The sequence below is a fragment of the Ictidomys tridecemlineatus genome, chromosome 7, assembly GCF_052094955.1.
Source record: "Ictidomys tridecemlineatus isolate mIctTri1 chromosome 7, mIctTri1.hap1, whole genome shotgun sequence".
Classification (NCBI taxonomy): Eukaryota; Metazoa; Chordata; class Mammalia; order Rodentia; family Sciuridae; genus Ictidomys; species Ictidomys tridecemlineatus.
In genome coordinates this window covers 65484340-65501809 of record NC_135483.1, presented here as the reverse complement: position 1 = coordinate 65501809, position 17470 = coordinate 65484340, and the positions used below count along the sequence as shown (strand labels likewise).

The window sequence follows — 17470 nt, the reverse complement described above, 5'->3', positions numbered from 1 at the left end:
GAGCTTTATAAAAGGAGAACACCTAGTCCCTGCCCTCCTTTCTGTTCTTGTGTGCTTTCTTATCATTGCCCTCTGCACCAGGAGGTGATGCAGACAAGGGACAGCCTTTTCCATAAAATTTTTGCCATTTAGACTTTGAACCTCCCAAACTGTGGGCTAAATAACTTTTCCTCCTCATATGTAGCCTTTGTCAAATATTTCATTGTAGCACTGCAAACCTGACTAACACAGCCATCAACCAATACAGAAAAGATTGTGGGAATGCCTGGTTTGGGAATGGAGGGCCTACCATGTTTACTTTGGGATGCTAATAAGAGGAAATACACAGCCATTTGGGCATAACTATCTGGAGTTTACAGGAGTCTGTATTGCTTATATTAATTTATCAGTTATGAAGATGTATAAATTATATGTAGTGCCTTGACATAGGATCAGATCAGACATACTGAGAATTTAGGTCAATAAAAGAAAAGCAATCAAGAACAGGGTGAAGAGGGTGTCTTTTGGAAAAGGGAGAAACATGCATATTTATATGCTGATAGGAATGATCCAATAGAGAGAGAATGATTATTAACATTTGAGAAAAAGGAAGAATTTCTGGAACACTGTTCTTGGATAAGTAAGAGAAATAGGATCTAACCCAAAGTGAAAGGGGTTGTTTGGAGGTATAGACAGCTTATCTAAAGTAATGGGAAAGAAGGCAGCAAATGAGCACACCAGTGGACGGTAGATGTAGTGATAAAATCTGGATTGTTTCTATTAGTGAACTAGGAAGGAAAGAGCGATGCTGAGCATAAGAAGGGTGGAAGGGTTAATTGCTTGAAGATTCAAGAGGATAAAGTATAAAACATTTTTTGTGGTGAATGGACTTGGGAAAGACAGTGTGCAATAAGGGCCTATTTTGGTTCTCTTGGGTATGAGTTTTAAGTGATACTGGTCTGCAGGAATCTTGTCATCATTGTCGTCATCATCTGTGTGAATGTAGGCATAGAAAAGTGTATTTAAACCAGGGCTGATGCTTTCTCAAACCTGGGAGATGATGTAAAGGAGAAGGGAGTAAACAGGCAAAGGAATAATTTAAAAGATTAACTCCAGAGTTCAAGTGCAATAAAAAGTGAAGTAAGCCTATGAGGGAAGAGAAGAGTTGGGCACAAGTAGTACGATGAATGAGGTGGAAGATTCAGTGGGCCCGAAAGATCTTGGAATCTGTGACTTACAGAGAATGAGCAGAGAATGTAGACAGCAGCATTCAGAATGCAAAAACAAACAAAAAACCCCCCAAATCTTTGAATTGAGATTGTGAAAGTTTGTAATTACTGAAAAAGAGAAAGAATTAGTAAATAGCTCTGCTATCAAGAAGTAAGATGAAAATAGTACTGACAAGAGGAATGGGCTTCATCATTTAAGATCTTTGAAGAAAGTGGGAGAGTTGCAAGATAATCTGTATGGTTTGGTAACACAAGATTCAAAGTTGGTTATCTGGGAGAAGAAAGAATAGTCGGAATGCATCTAAAAGGAACAAAGATATCTGCTCAACTCTAAGATTGCAGTAGTAAGAGAGACAATTTCTTTAAAGAGCAAGAAATAAAAGAAATCTCAGGAGAGGTAGAAGCAATGGGAGGAGGATTTGCTAGTGAAGAGCTTCTAGCAAGAGAAGATGCAGTGGATCTAGCAGTCTCAGTTTCCTGGGGGTATAGATATAAAAAGAATATTAGCTTTTGTGAGCTTCACAGGCAAGATAGTAAGGCTGTGAATGCTGAATGGGTAGTGTGGGTGGGCTTCTGGGTCCCTCTTCACTTCTTCCATTGGAAGATAGGATGGCAAAGGACAAGCTCATTCCTGGTGGGTAGCAGCCCCCTCTTGGGAGAATGGAACTCGACACACAGGTAGCTAAGTTCAGATGTGTACATTCTAGATCACTACTCTCTCTCTCTCTCTCTCTCTCTCTCTCTTGATTTTTCTAATTTCCCTTTATTTTTTAAAAATTTGTAGGGTGAGATGAATAGAAACCGGATCAGAAAATCATCCAGTTGATATTTATTTCTTCTTTTCATGCCAGCAACTTTCAGGCAAAAAGAAATTACACAATATAGTACTTTCTCACAGGAAAATGATGATTCATTTATGAAGATAAGATATTATGTACAACATCTTTATACCTTATTTATATACAAGTGATACACAATTTGTATGCAATTCAACAAACTTTCATTACATATCTACTCTTTGTTAGAGAGTACATAAAGTATTGTGGGGGAATAATACTATGCAGTCTCTGTCCTTTAGGGTTGTACAGCCTCAGGAATCAATAAAGGAGACAACCACATTGTAATGACGGAAAATATGAGGTAGATGCAGAAGAATTCCACATGAGAGAGATAAGTTCCAATTGGGAGAATTTAAGAGAGTCAGAAAGATGGGACTTGATATTGGCTCTCAAGAATGGGTAGGACTTTGGAAAATAGAAAGAATGGATGGAAAATAGTCAATTGTAGAGTCTACAAAATTATGTTTACACTTGGAAATTTCAAAATAATTACAGAAAGCTAAAATAAAGATATATAGCATAGGGTAACATAAAGATACAGGGAAGACCAAGGGCTGGGGATATATAGCCCAGTTGGTAGAGTGCTGGCCTTGCATGTGCAAGGCTTTGGGTTCAATTCCCAGCAACACACACACACACACACACACACACACACACACACACACACAAAAGGAAGATAAATAACATAGAAGAAAGAGATCAAGAGGCAGAGTGGAGGGATGTATAAGGGGTGGCAATGAAGAATGAATTCTTAAAAAGTCATGTTATATGCATATATAAATTTGCCACAGGGAATTTCACTTTTATGTATAAGAAGAATCAATCAAATATAAATAAATAGAAGAGCAAAAGGAAATCTAGTAAAACTAGAGGAAGGAGAAGAGTGGAGGGGACAGAGTATTAGAAGGAATACAGAGGATGATGAACTGAAATCAATTTCTATGCATGTATGAGTTTGTCAGGATGAACCCAATCACTATCTATAACAATAAAGCTCTAATAAAAGAAAAAAGAAAAAAAGATATATAGGTATGTTGCTCAGGAATGTTAACGGGTGTAAATTAAACTGAGAATTATGAATTGAAACTTTTAAACTGAATGCAAATCTTAATGATCAATTCTGGAATAGTTATTTTTGGTAAAAGCAACCCCCGAGGTTTATCAGTCAGGAGCCTTGCAAAAGAGTGAGCATTTTAAATGCATTATCTCATTTAAATCTTAAACATCAAGGGAAGTCTTAGAGTCTGTCAATGGAGTTGACCAGGTTGGCATGGCCCATCAGCTGTATGATAGGTAGAACCCCACCACATCTGATAATTCAAGGAACATTTTATACAGAATAAATTCTCATTAAATGACTTAATTGGCTTTACATATCTTTAAAATGAATTAGTGAATTAAAGAAGGGAGGATAGATATTCAGAGAGCCTGATTGATTCTTATCTCTGCCCCTAGCTAACTGCATGATTTTGAGTCAGTGATTTTATCTGTAACTTTTAGTTTTCTCATCTATCAAATGAGAATAATAATGTTTCAAACTCATAGGACTGATGTGATCATACATGAAAAAGTACAGTTTTTGTTAGTCTTATCTGGATTAACCCTATGATTGCAAATCTATAATTAATTCCTTGATATAAGTAAAACCATAAGATTTAATTTTGAATCAGCATCCATATTTAGAATACTAATATTTTACAGTTAATTGGTAGCATTCACTTCTTTAAAAAATATTAGTAGCCTTCAAATCAAACAGACCACTTATGAAGTGATGCATATATAGTGAATTTATATACAAAATAAGAATATTGATTTGATTTGTGTGATTTTCAAAAACATTTTCAGGTATTGTAGTGTTTATAATAACATTTTCTTGTTACCTTTTTGTCTTTAGATCATGAACTTATTATTCACTTTCATAACAAGAAATCAGAAACATTGAACATGACTTTCTAGCTATACATATATGAACGTACTGTATGAATAACTGTACCATCAGTTTCAGAAACTTACTGTATCAGGCTGTTTCGTTTTGTTTTTAGAGAATCTTAGGGGAATTTTACAAAATAGAATTTTACCTTATAACACGAGGGGAAAGCCAGATGTGAAAACGAAAAATAAGCATTAAAATGGAAAATACTGTAGTGTTTAACTGTCAGTAATTTTAATACATAAAAGATCTTATTTATTCTGTCAATATTCACGACTCCTTTGGTGTAATTAAACATACAACTTCATGCAAAATGTTTCCTGGCTTACAGCCAGAATATATATTTTAAATTCCAAAGAATACAAACACTCAAATATAAATATATTTTTAACTATAAAAAGGTAAGCTCAATTATCCTTGTCTTATGTGATAGTTTAGAGGAAGAAAGAGAAAAACAGACCTTTTCTATGTTATCAGGTACATCAAAATTTTGCTTAAAAAATGAAATTTTCATAATTAAAGATTTCTAACTCTTTTGAATGCAGTGAATCAGGATCTCAATACAATGTTTATCTAGAACACTCAGCCCTTATATAATACTGGCTGAGTAATGCACCCATGATCTTGATTTCATCAGTTCTAGTATCGTTTTGTAATCCATAAAAACAATATGAACAAACTAGGTGAGTATTTCCCAAAGTGTGATCCTGAGAATACACATCAAAAGTGTTATCAGGAAAGGGGATTTAATATTCAACAATGTTAATTATTGAGAGCTTTCAACATATAAAATTGTGCATTATGATTTTTTTAGCATACTCAGTAGTTTATAGTCTGCTAAAATTATTTCACAATAGGATCTAATCTTTAAAGGGCACATTGGAAAATTTATAGTTTAGGAAAGCTGAATCTAGAGATCAAGTTCAATCCACTTCCAAAAGGTTAGCATTACTTGCCTTTACTTTTTCTGTACTTTCCATGGCTTTTGTTAACCACAGCATGGCCAGGGCAATCCTTCCTGCCTCCTTGGTTTGCTCAGCCTGTTTCTGGCACTGTCACTTTATCTACTCCTAAAGTCACTGGCCAGCATTCAGGTGTTGCTGATTCATGACTCCAGAAACCGACTGATGACTCATTCCTTTAGGTCAGCAGAATATACCAGTGCAAATAGCTTCACTGGATGCTGTGGTTGTTCCATGAAATAGCGTCCAGCAGGTGAGTGGGAGAGAAAAGCAAGTCTGTAGCTGGTGGGTGACTAAACCAAGAGTATAATCAAGAGAAGAAAATTAGCCCTATTTTTGCTGCTGAGGAGAGAAAGAGAGACTACTATATTTCTCATAGGAAAAATGAAACTTCAGCTTTTGGGTTTGGATGCTTACTTACTAAAAATATATGGAGATGAAAATATGCGATACATGTTTTAAATTTATTTTAAAAAATCACATTATTTTAGTTGTTGGATTTTGCTTAAAAAAAAAAAAATGTTGTGCCCAGGCACAGTTCTGGGATGAGAAATCCTAGTGATTCAGGAGGATAAGTCAGGAGGATAGCAAGTTCAAGGCTAGCCTCCACAAGTTAGTGAGACTCTCAGCAACTTATAAAGACCATGTCTTGGGGCTGGGGTTGTGGGCCTAGCACATGATAAGGCCCTGGGTTCGCTCCTCAGCACCACATAAAAATAAATAAAATTAAAGGTATGGTGTCCAACTACAACTAAAAAATAATTTTAAAAAAAGATCATGTCTCAAAATAACAAATAAAAAAAGGATGAGGATGTACCTCAGTGGTAAAGCACCTCTGGGTTTAATCTCCAGTATCAAAAGAATTTTTTTTTCCTTTTGTAAACCTTAAGGTTACTACAAACATTTCATGTACTCAGATTAGTAGATTGACTATCTTAATGCTTTGGAAAAGTTTCTTCACATTTGCTTCATTTATCACGACATATTACAGCTTTCTAAGAGACTGAATGATTTAAAAAGCCAGATTTCATGGTGATTATTTCCATAGACAAATCATTCAGTGCCCAGTCCTTTGACTTAATTTTTTTTTATTTGTGAATGAGGATGCTGAAGAGGAGAGAGGAGAAACACACACACACACACACACACACACACACACACAGAGAGAGAGAGAGAGAGAGAGAGAGAGAGAGAGAGAGAAAGATTCTTAGGATATTAATAGCCAGATTCTGCTTTGGCAGTCAAAGATGAAAAATCCCTCAAAGAGCTTAAAAAGAAATAGGAAGAATCAAATGCAACACAAAAATAAGATCAACATGCTATAGAAATTCAGAAAAAAGGATACTTGTTTACCTAGGAACTTCTGGAGAAGGCTTCCTGGTGGCAATAGAAGCTACAATCTGTAATTAATAGCAATAGCATTAATGGCAAGGAATTGAAATGGTTACAGGGGGAACTGGGTCCCTTATGTCTGTTATAAACCATAGAAATTCTTCACAGTTCTGGGATGAGAAGTCCAAAATTAAGGTCCCAGCAGATTCAGAGTCTGGTGAGGGACTCCTGGTTCATAAACAGTTGTCTTCTCACCATGTCCTCCCATGGCAGAAGGGGCAGGAGACTTCTGTTGGCCTCCTTTAAAGGACACTAATCCCATTCCCTAGGGCTCTGACCTTCTGATCTAATCACCTCCCAAAGTCTCATCTCCTAATATCATTTTGGGGGTTAGGACTTGAACAGAGGAATTTTTGAGAGCCACAGATATTCATACCATAGCCCAAGGCCTTAGAAATGATATCTTTCTTATCACCAAGGTTAAGATCAAAGGAGTTTATGACCTGATCTGGGAGATTTCTCCAGGTTTTGCCAGCTACCCTCACTTAGGCATTCACTCTCTTCTGTCCAAATTGCTACAATCCCATTTAGTCTCCAGGAAGAGTTGAGCTGAAGCAGAAGCTCAACCCATTCAGATTGTCAATATTCCCTTTAAGCTTTTGGTGACTTCTCAAAATGTTGCCTGTTGCTTTATGTTACCTATTCCTCTACCCTGCCCTGCTTCTGCTCCCAAGTATGCAGGACATTGTGTTTCCCAGCTGCAGACTTCCTGGAAGGTGCAGTTAGACAGATGAATATGAACCTAAGGAATAAAAAAGATGCCAGGAAACTATAGCTGTGTTCAGGGAGAACTGTTCTTCTATTGAGTGCAAAAATTGTGGTAGGAGAAAGAGAGTTGAGTGAGAGAGAAGACTGGAAGACAGATGGGAGCCCTCACATGAAATTCTTCTATGTTCATTTAGCTTAAAAAAAATCAGGCTAGTTTTTTTTTTTTGTAAGAAGTAAGAGAATATTGAATATATTTAATCAAAGAAGTAACATGGTCTAGATTTTTCATTGTGAAGTCTCATTTGGTGACTAGAAATAAAATGGATTGGTGAGGCCCATGCAATAATAGTTAATAGAACTTGATCAGAAGTCATAAAATTGGGAAGGCAAAAGTGAAGGAAATATGAGATTATGAGGGATTAGAAATGGTACAAAGGAGAGGCAGCAAAGATGCAATCTCCAAGAAATGCAGAATAACAAAGGTCTCTGAAACTCAATGTATAGGAATCATTAAGATAAATAGGAAAGTTCAAGGGCAGGGAGCCCTTTTATGTTGCCAGTTATATGACATCCCCAGAGCAAGTAGTATGGAGTGATAAAAAGTACATTGAATTAGGAACAAGAAGTTGTATCCCATCTTGGACAAGATGTGACTTCTGTCAATCTTATTTTTCCCAGATAATGCTTCTCTTGTACACTGGTTGAATGAATCATTTTAAGTAGTTTTGAAGTAAGTACGCATGGTTGGTGCTTTACAAAAGTTTTCTGGAAATGAATCTCTGGGGTAGAAAAACCTTAATCTTGGTCCCACTGATTCAGTGACTTCCTGTGTTGAAACTTATTCCCCAGCTTTTGAACTAAGTGACATTTCTGCTCTTACTTAGACCCCTCTAGAGACAGAGAACTACTTACCTTGCTATGTAACTCACTTTGTCCAAGACAGTCCTGAGTGCAAGGAAGTCTTCAGTACCTTGTATAAAGTATTTTCTGAGACCATCAATTCTCAAAGATTTCTGTGCATAGAAACTAACACAACTTGCGGTCCTAGTGAGACTTGTCCAGGACTGATTTCTGGAGCAGCACAGGAATTTGTTCTCTGAAGAGTTTTCTGAATGATTCAGATGAGGAAGTTCTTGGACAAATATTATCCTAAAACTCCACTCCATGTTCTATCTTGACTTCCAAGTGCTATATAGAATAAACCCATTATAGTTCAAGAAAATTCCTATTGAATCTCCAATGATATTCTTTTCCAACTATAATATGAAGTTACCTGGTTACAGTGCTTTGGGTAAACTGACACACATAAAATAATGTGAAACATTATCTTAAGATGAAAGAATTTATTTTCTTAAGAAAAAGGTGAATCCTTAAGTAGCATGTTTTACCATAACAGCTAATGATTATTGAAGCTTTCCATGTGCCACCTCTATTAATATGCCTTATTCTAGTATTCATATTTCAATATTTTCCCCTCATAAACATAGTTTAGGTTTCAAAAAGTTAAGTATCTTTCTCAGGGTTACAAAGTGACAGCCGAATTTCAAATACCACATTTTATTGCCTTACTTTAAAAAAACTAAAGATTTTTTTTTCTTTTTTAGCCAAGATGATCTTTAAGGATGTTTATGGATGTGGTACCCAAGAGAGATGTACATCCACCCTAAGAAGTAAGACCTCCTATCATCTAGTAATATGTTTTTGTTAGTTATTTTTCTATCTGTGTGCATTATTATTATGTTGTCAGTGGTGCATTAAAACAATATTAATTTGACTCCAAAGATGGATTTTTTTGTGTTTTTCTGTGGGAAGTGTCTTTCCTTGGCCTTAGCTCCCTGGAGAAGCCTTTTGTCGTGAGCTTGTAGTAATAAAAGTTGGCAAGCTATGCGAATGGAGTGAAAAGAAAAGGAAAAATAAACAACTGAAGACTAGGTTCATCTGTTTTGCAGGTTTGCTTATATGTATCTAGGACTGATGTCTCTACATATGAGGTCTACAGTAGGTGATTCTGAATCTACCAAGAGTCGTTTTACATATTGCCATTTAAAATAATACATAAATAATTGTATTTTTACAATGGTATGCTTTTTTTTTAGTTGTCTGGTTTTTAAGGATTGTGCAATATATACTGAAATACTTCTATTAGGTTAATTATGATGATAGAGGGAAAAGGGACCAATAGTTCTTGCTTTTCTTAACTAGCATTTCTAAATCATAGTTGTATTCTATTATCATTTGAAGAAACTGAATAATTATTGATTCTTGGGTTTTCTTGTAGACCAATTATAATCAGAATCTTTGGAATGGAACACAGTTATAATGCATTTTCAAGCTCCCAAGTGATCCTAGGAAACAGCAGTGTTGAGAACCACAATTCACTCTGTGTTTGTAATCAAACCTGGAATTGTGAACTGCCCCATGCTTACATGTAAAAAACAACAAAACTACTCCAAACACGTCATCTTTAGTAGAAGTGCTGACTGTTGAAGGATAAACTGAAAGCTAAATTTTATAATGAATTGGTAAGCATAGCCAATTCATTAAATTTATAAGGAGAGCTTTTTAGGTAGAAATATGAACAATTCTCAGAGATAAGAGAAATAGGGCTCATATAACTTTTGAGAATCTGAGGATAAAATTATAATTCAAACTTCAACTGGTTAAAGCCTCATCTTCTAATATCTTCATAATAATATATGAGTTTATTCTTACTCAAATTCTTATAAAGTTAAAATTTTACTTATTTTTATAATTTGATCAAACCTTTGCTTTCAGACAGAATAATTTCTCATTATCAAGTTTGCAGATTTTCTCAAGGAACTCTACTATGGACATTTTTACTGACATGACTTACTATCATGGTTATTGCTCCAGGTCACTTTGATGACCAAAGAGAGCTAGACAATTGAAGGAAAAGAGAAAAGAAAAGAAAAGCTTCATTATGTATTTGATTGGTTCCAGTAGTTCACATTTTCTTTTCCTGCTGGAGGTTCAATCATACCATGTTATTTATTCAGCTTTTCTTGAAAGAAAGATGTTTTTTGATATGTCATGTACCCAATTCTTCTACAAATGGCAGACCACACATGGAAGTTGCTTTAGAGTGTTGGTTGAATGTTGAAACCTTTTTTGTATCTCCCCAAGGTTTGTTTGAACTAAACGTTAAGTACTAGCTCTTAGACAACTGTGCATGTTGTGAACAGATCCAGAGTGTTCCAACATGCCAGTGGCATATCATAATGGTTACCGTAAAGACACACAGCCTGAAATTACCTTGATTGTGGGGTGGGGGGGTCCTACAGAGTACCTGTGATTGACTCCCACAAGGCTAAGGGCCAGCCAACCGCTGAGGGCATTTATTGTGATGTACTCTTTAAGTGGTCTCAACAGGACACCAGGAGACTGAAAATAGAGTTGTTTAGACATTCTCTTGCCAAGAGTGATTTCTGGTTTTGGTGTTATTACGAAAACTCTTTAGTGTTCCCACGGTCATTTCCTCACATAAATCCTTGCTTTTTGATGTCCTTTCACCTCATTCATTTTCAAGGCAAGTTGGTTTGGTGCCATTTAATTTCCTAATTGTTTTCTTCTCCCGTTGTTCTCTTCTTTCTTTCTTTTTCTTACTTTCTTTCCCTTCTTCCCTCCAAATGTTGGCCACGATCAGAACATGACTTAGTCAAGGAGTATCTACGGATTGATTTTAGTCCGCAGTACTGACACTTTGCAGTTGTTAGGGGTTGTTTTGAAGGGCATAAATTGAGCTCTCAGTTCAGAATGTTTGAGCTCCTTTCTTTTTTTCTGGTGCTTTTATCTAGCTGCTGACTTTTAGATCCTTTTGCATCATTTTGCAAGGTTTTTATAAAGTCATCCCTTTGTGAAAATGTACCACTTTGTTGAATGTCATGGAATTTTTATTGATTTGCACGGTTCCTTCATCTTGGGACAAATCCTCAGTTACCTCGGATGATGTTTTTTTTGTGTGTGTTAGCATTCCTTTCATTGTTTGCTGTTTGTGTTCTCTTTGACGTTTTGATTTTCCAGATTTCAAGCAAAGGTTTTATCTTGAGTTCTCAGTGTAGTTTCCAACATTTTATATTTGAATATTTTTCATGAAGGTTAAGATTTTTTAAAATAATATGATTAATAATCACATCGCTCTTCCCTTAATTGGTACGGTGGGGTAGAGTTTATAAAGCTTGTGACCAGAGAAGTTGTGCTTCTCTTTAAATGACTGATAATCTGGATTTGCCCTTTCTCTGATACTATAAGCTGCATCTTGGCTCCTGAGCTGATATTGAAGTCAAATGCCTTTTTTACTCATTTCACAAGTTTGTGTTGAATCTTGTACGGTACAAGGTACTCTTTGTTAACTGCAAATTATTGTACAAAATAAAGACTACTGTTTTCTAATAATGACAACAAAAACAAAAAATAAAACAAAAAGTTTTAAAAAAGCACAATAGTGTATATCTTCATAAAATTTCAGCTTTCATAAATATCAGTGTAGTGAAATTATAGCATTTGATGAAACAAAGATGAGCAGCAAAGGAAAGAAAAGAATATTAAAAAAATATGTCAGAATATGGAGGAAAAGGTGAATTGTCCAGTGCGAGACAGTATCTAGGAAAGAAAAGCAGTTTGGATGTAACTCAGTTGTATAGTGTGTTATGACAAAATTCATAATGAAAAACAGTAAAGAAATGTGATGTGTTATTTTGATGAATATTGCTTAAGTAGAAGAGATTACAGACGAGCTGAAGATAGATGGAGCAGACACAAGTAGAGAAATGAGCAAAATCTTGGTCAAACATGAACACACACATCTAGAAAAAAAAACTTTATTCCAAGATAAAATCAGCTTCAAAAACTCTAATTGCATATATGAAAGGTATATCTCTGACACACATATAGATCTTATTTAGAATAAATGACCTTTTTCTTATTTCTTCTTAGACATTGCCCTTGTGTATTAAACTATACTTAGGAAAGTTGATGCACAAGAGGAAATTTGTAAAAATACGTTGTCTCATGCAAGCTTCTGAAGATAGTATATAGATGCAGTAGAAAAATTCAAACTTTAAGAGGCTTGCATTCAAAGCCTCCCTAGCTTTCCCACCTTAACAAGGAACTTGGATATGGGGCAATGTTTCTCAAAATTTTATGTGCATGTGAATTCCCTGAAGATCTTGTGAACATGCAGATTCAGGTGCAGTAGGTCTGGCTGCAAGAATTCCAGGGGTTCTGAATGCTGCTGCTCTGCTATGGGCCACCCTGCGATTACCAAGGGACTCGGGATTTATTTGTATTCTATAGCGTAGTTACAAGAAATAGAATTCAGAGCCAATATTCTTCATATTACAACCCACAAAATGACATTAGTTAACTATAAAGTTTCTCTTTTTTTTTCAGAAGCATGGATTTTTACTGATAAGCAAAATCAATATGAAAAGTGCACTCCCTCATCATTCATGTCTATTGCTGGGTCATGATTCATGAGAGTCTTCAGCTGAGAACAATCAGCTCCACTGGTGATTGGGTGTTTGGCCTTTCCTCTGTGACCAGCCTCCCCACTGTGCTCCAACTTCTCTAAACCAAGCCTCAGGTCACTAGCTAGACTTAGGGCAGCTTTTTCCCCTACTGCTCCCCAAACAGTGGGTTCCTGTACTTCTGTTTTTTTTTTTTTTTTTTTTAACTTTAATCAAATATTTGTATTTGAAAGTACAGTTTTAGGGTTGTCACTAATTTTTGACCAATTGAATTTCACATCAATTAAATTTCACCAATTTAATCTCAGATCAGTGAGAGAAAGGCACTCTGGGATAATAAAAAGGTATATTTTCTGGGGTGAGTTTTAATTTTGACTTTTGAACTTCATCATTGATGAAGATTCTCTGCTTATATAAAATTTCTTTTTAGAATACTTCAGTGTATGAATTTAGAATAGGATATACAAACAGTCCATAGCAGCTTTCATTTTTATTTTTGGTGGCACTGGAGGTTGAATCCAGGGGTGCTTTACTACTGAGCTACATCCCTGGCCCTATTTATTTTCTATTTTGAGATAGGATCTTGCTAAATAACTGAGGCTGGTGTCAAACTTGAAATTATCCTGCCTTATCCTCCAGAGTAGCTGGGATTTCAGGCGGGGGTCACCACCCTGAACTGTCATTTCTTTTATATCTCTTCTGGAAAACTTATATTATACATCAGTACTCACCCTAAATATCCACACTGAATTTCACTCAATTAGACAAATATTTTATGGATGCCATTATATTGTCCCAGACATTATGTTTTAGAGATTAAAGGACACAATTTCTGCTTCCAAAGAACTCACATCCTAGCCAAGAGATAAAATGATAATCGAATACATCATGCTATAGATCATTCTGTAGAGTAACTGGGGAGGGCCTTATTTTATCTTTTTGTTGTTGTTGTTATTAACACTTTCTTATGACACATCTGATCTTTATCATTGCCTGGGACAATTTTCTGGCATGCTCCTATCTCCCATTCTCCCCAGTCAGCCTGGATCACAGTTCACTAATTTTTTTTTTTCCCCCTCCCCTCCCCTCCCCTCCCCTCTTCTCTCTCTACCCCCACTACTGCAATTCATTCCTCCCCCTTGTATTATTTTTCCCTTTCCCCTCACTTCCTCTTGTATGTAATTTTGTATAAACCTGAGGGTCTCGTTCCATTTCCATGCTATTTCCCTTCTCTCTCCCTTTCCCTCCCACCTCTCAACCCTGTTTAATGATGGTCTTCTTCTTGTGCTCTTCTTCCCTAGTCTGTTCTTAATTACTCTCCTTATATCAAAGAAGACATTTGGCATTTGTTTTTTAGGGCTTGGCTAGCTTCACTGAGCATAATCTGCTCTAATGCCATCCATTTCCCTCCAAATTCTATGATTTTGTCATTTCTTAATGCAGAGTAATACTCCATTGTGTATAAATGCCACATTTTTTTTATCCATTCGTCTATTGAAGGGCATCTAGGTTGGTTCCACAGTCTTCCTATTGTGAATTGTGCTGCTATGAACATCGATGTAGCAGTGTCCCTGTAGCATGCTCTTTTTAGGTCTTTAGGGAATAGACCCAGAAGGGGGATAGCTGGGTCAAATGGTGGTTCTATTCCCAGCTTTCCAAGAAATCTCCATACTGCTTTCCAAATTGGCTGCACCAATTTGCAGTCCCACCAACAATGTACAAGTGTACCCTTTTCCCCACATCCTCGCCAGCACTTATTGTTGTTTGACTTCGTGATGGCTGCCAATCTTACTGGAGTGAGATGGTATCTTAGGGTGGTTTTGATTTGCATTTCTCTGACTGCTAGAGATGGTGAGCATTTTTTCATGTACTTGTTGATTGATTGTATGTCCTCCTCTGAGAAGTGTCTGTTCAAGTCCTTGGCCCATTTGTTGATGGGATTATTTGTTATCTTATTGTCTAATTTTCTGAGTTCTTTATATACTCTGGATATTAGGGCTCTATCTGAAGTGTGAGGAGTAAAGATTTGTTCCCATGATGTAGGCTCCCTATTTACCTCTCTTATTGTTTCTTTTGCTGAGAAAAAACTTTTTAGTTTGAGTAAGTCCCATTTGTTGATTCTAGATGTTAACTCTTGTGCTATGGGTGTCCTATTGAGGAATTTGGAGCCCGACCCCACAGCATGTAGGTCGTAGCCAACTTTCTCTTCTATCAGATGCCGTGTCTCTGATTTGATATCAAGCTCCTTGATCCATTTTGAGTTAACTTTTGTGCATGGCGAGAGAAAGGGATTCAATTTCATTTTGTTGCATATGGATTTCCAATTTTCCCAGCACCATTTGTTGAAGATGCTATCCTTCCTCCATTGCATGCTTTTAGCCCCTTTATCAAATATAAGAAAGTTGTAGTTTTGTGGGTTGGTTTCTGTGTCCTCTATTCTGTACCATTGGTCCACCCGCCTGTTTTGGTACCAGTACCATGCTGTTTTTGTTACTATTGCTCTGTAGTATAGTTTGAAATCTGGAATCGTTATACCACCTGATTCACCTTTCCTGCTTAGTATTGTTTTTGCAATTCTGGGTCTTTTATTCTTCCATATGAATTTCATGATTGCTTTCTCCATTTCTATAAGAAATGCCGTTGGGATTTTGATTGGCATTGCATTAAACCTATAGAGAACTTTTGGTAATATCGCCATTTTGATGATGTTAGTTCTGCCTATCCATGAACAGGGTATATTTTTCCATCTTCTAAGGTCTTCTTCAATTTCTCTCTTTAGGGTTCTGTAGTTTTCATTGTATAAGTCTTTCACCTCTTTTGTTAGGTTGATTCCCAAGTATTTTATTCTTTTTGAGGATATTGTGAACGGGGTGGTTGTCCTCGTGTCCATTTCAGAGGATTTGTCGCTGATATACAGGAATGCCTTTGATTTATGCGTGTTGATTTTATAACCTGCCACTTTGCTGAATTCATTTATTAGCTCTAACAGTTTCTTTGTAGACCATATTGGGTCTGCTAGGTATAGAATCATGTCATCTGCAAATAGTGATAACTTAAGTTCTTCTTTTCCTATTTTTATGCCTTTAATTTCTTTCGTCTGTCTAATTGCTCTGGCCAGTGTTTCGAGCACTATGTTGAACAGGAGTGGTGAGAGAGGGCATCCCTGTCTTGTTCCAGATTTTAGAGGGAATGCCTTCAATTTTTCTCCATTCAGAATGATGCTAGCCTGAGGCTTAGCATAAATTGCTTTTACAATGTTGAGGTATGTTCCTGTTATCCCTAGTTTTTCGAGAGTTTTGAACATAAACGGATGCTGTACTTTGTCGAATGCTTTTTCTGCATCTATCGAGATGATCATATGGTTCTTATTTTTAAGTCTATTGATGTGGTGAATAACATTTATTGATTTCCGTATATTGAACCACCCTTGCATACCAGGGATGAATCCTACTTGATCATGGTGCACAATTTTTTTGATATGTTTTTGTATCCGATTTGCCAGAATTTTATTGAGGATTTTTGCATCTAGGTTCATTAGAGATATTGGTCTGTAGTTTTCTTTCTTTGAAGTGTCTTTGTCTGGTTTCGGAATCAGGGTGATGTTGGCCTCGTAGAATGAATTTGGAAGTTCTCCCTCTTTTTCTATTTCCTGGAATAGCTTGAAAAGTATTGGTATTAGTTCCTCTTTAAAGGTTTTGTAAAACTCTGCTGTAAACCCATCAGGTCCTGGGCTTTTCTTAGATGGTAATCTTTTGATGGTTTCTTCTATTTCCTCAATTGATATTGGTCTGTTTAGGTTGTCTATATCCTCCTGACTCAATCTGGGCAGATTATATGACTTAAGAAATTTATCGATGCCTTCACTATCTTCTATTTTATTGGAGTATAAGGATTCAAAATAATTTCTGATTATCTTCTGTATTTCTGAAGTGTCTGTCGTGATCTTGCCTTTTTCATTCCTTATGCTAGTAATTTGAGTTCTCTCTCTTCTTCTCTTCACTAGCATGGCTAAGGGTCTGTCAATTTTATTTATCTTTTCGAAGAACCAACTTTTCGTTTTGTCAATTTTTTCAATTGTTTCTTTTGTTTCGATTTCATTAATTTCAGCTCTGATTTTAATTATTTCTTGCCTTCTACTTCTTTTGCTGTTGTTTTGCTCTTCTTTTTCTAGAATTTTGAGATGAAGTATGAGATCATTTATTTGTTGGTTTTTTCTTTTTTTAAGGAATGAACTCCAAGCAATGAATTTTCCTCTTAGAACTGCTTTCAATGTGTCCCATAGATTCCGATATGTTGTGTCTGTGTTTTCATTATACTCTAAGAATTTTTTAATTTCCTCCTTGATGTCTTCTAAAACCCATTGATCATTCAGTAACCTATTGTTCATTCTCCAAGTGATGCATGATTTTTCCTTGCTTCTTTTATGGTTGATTTTTAGTTTCATTCCATTATGATCAGATAAGATGCATGGTATTATCTCCGCTCCTTTATATTGTCTAAGAGTTGCCCTGTGACATAATATATGATCTATTTTTGAGAAGGATCCATGTGCTGCTGAGAAAAAAGTGTAGCTGCTTGATGTTGGGTGGTATATTCTATATATGTCAATTAAGTCTAGGTTGTTAATTGTGTTATTGAGTTCTATAGTTTCCTTATTCAACTTTTGTTTGGAAGATCTGTCCAGTGGTGAGAGAGGTGTGTTGAAGTCTCCCATGATTATTGTATGGTGGTCTATTAGACTCTTGAACTTGAGAAGAGTTTGCTTGATGAACGCAGCAGCACCGTTGTTTGGGGCATATATATTTATGATTGTTATGTCTTGTTGGTGTATGGTTCCCTTGAGCAGTATGTAGTGTCCTTCTTTATCCCTTTTGATTAACTTTGGTTTGAAATCTATTTTATTTGATATGAGTATGGACACTCCTGCTTGTTTCCGCAGTCCATA

The 17470-nt window shown here is 36.0% G+C and overlaps 1 long non-coding RNA gene across 17 annotated transcripts in view; it reads left to right on the top strand.

Moving 5' to 3' along the window:
• The window catches only part of LOC110597889 (uncharacterized), a 437292-nt gene that overhangs the window by 184377 nt on the left and 235445 nt on the right, over positions 1–17470 (top strand). For 13 of the 17 annotated variants that reach the window (XR_013423960.1, XR_013423959.1, XR_013423973.1 and 10 more), the window contains one exon: positions 8644–8709. The exons of the other annotated variants lie outside the window; for them this stretch is intronic. This is a non-coding gene — a long non-coding RNA (uncharacterized LOC110597889). The remainder of the gene's footprint in view (positions 1–8643; positions 8710–17470) is intronic. 17 annotated transcript variants of the gene reach the window in all.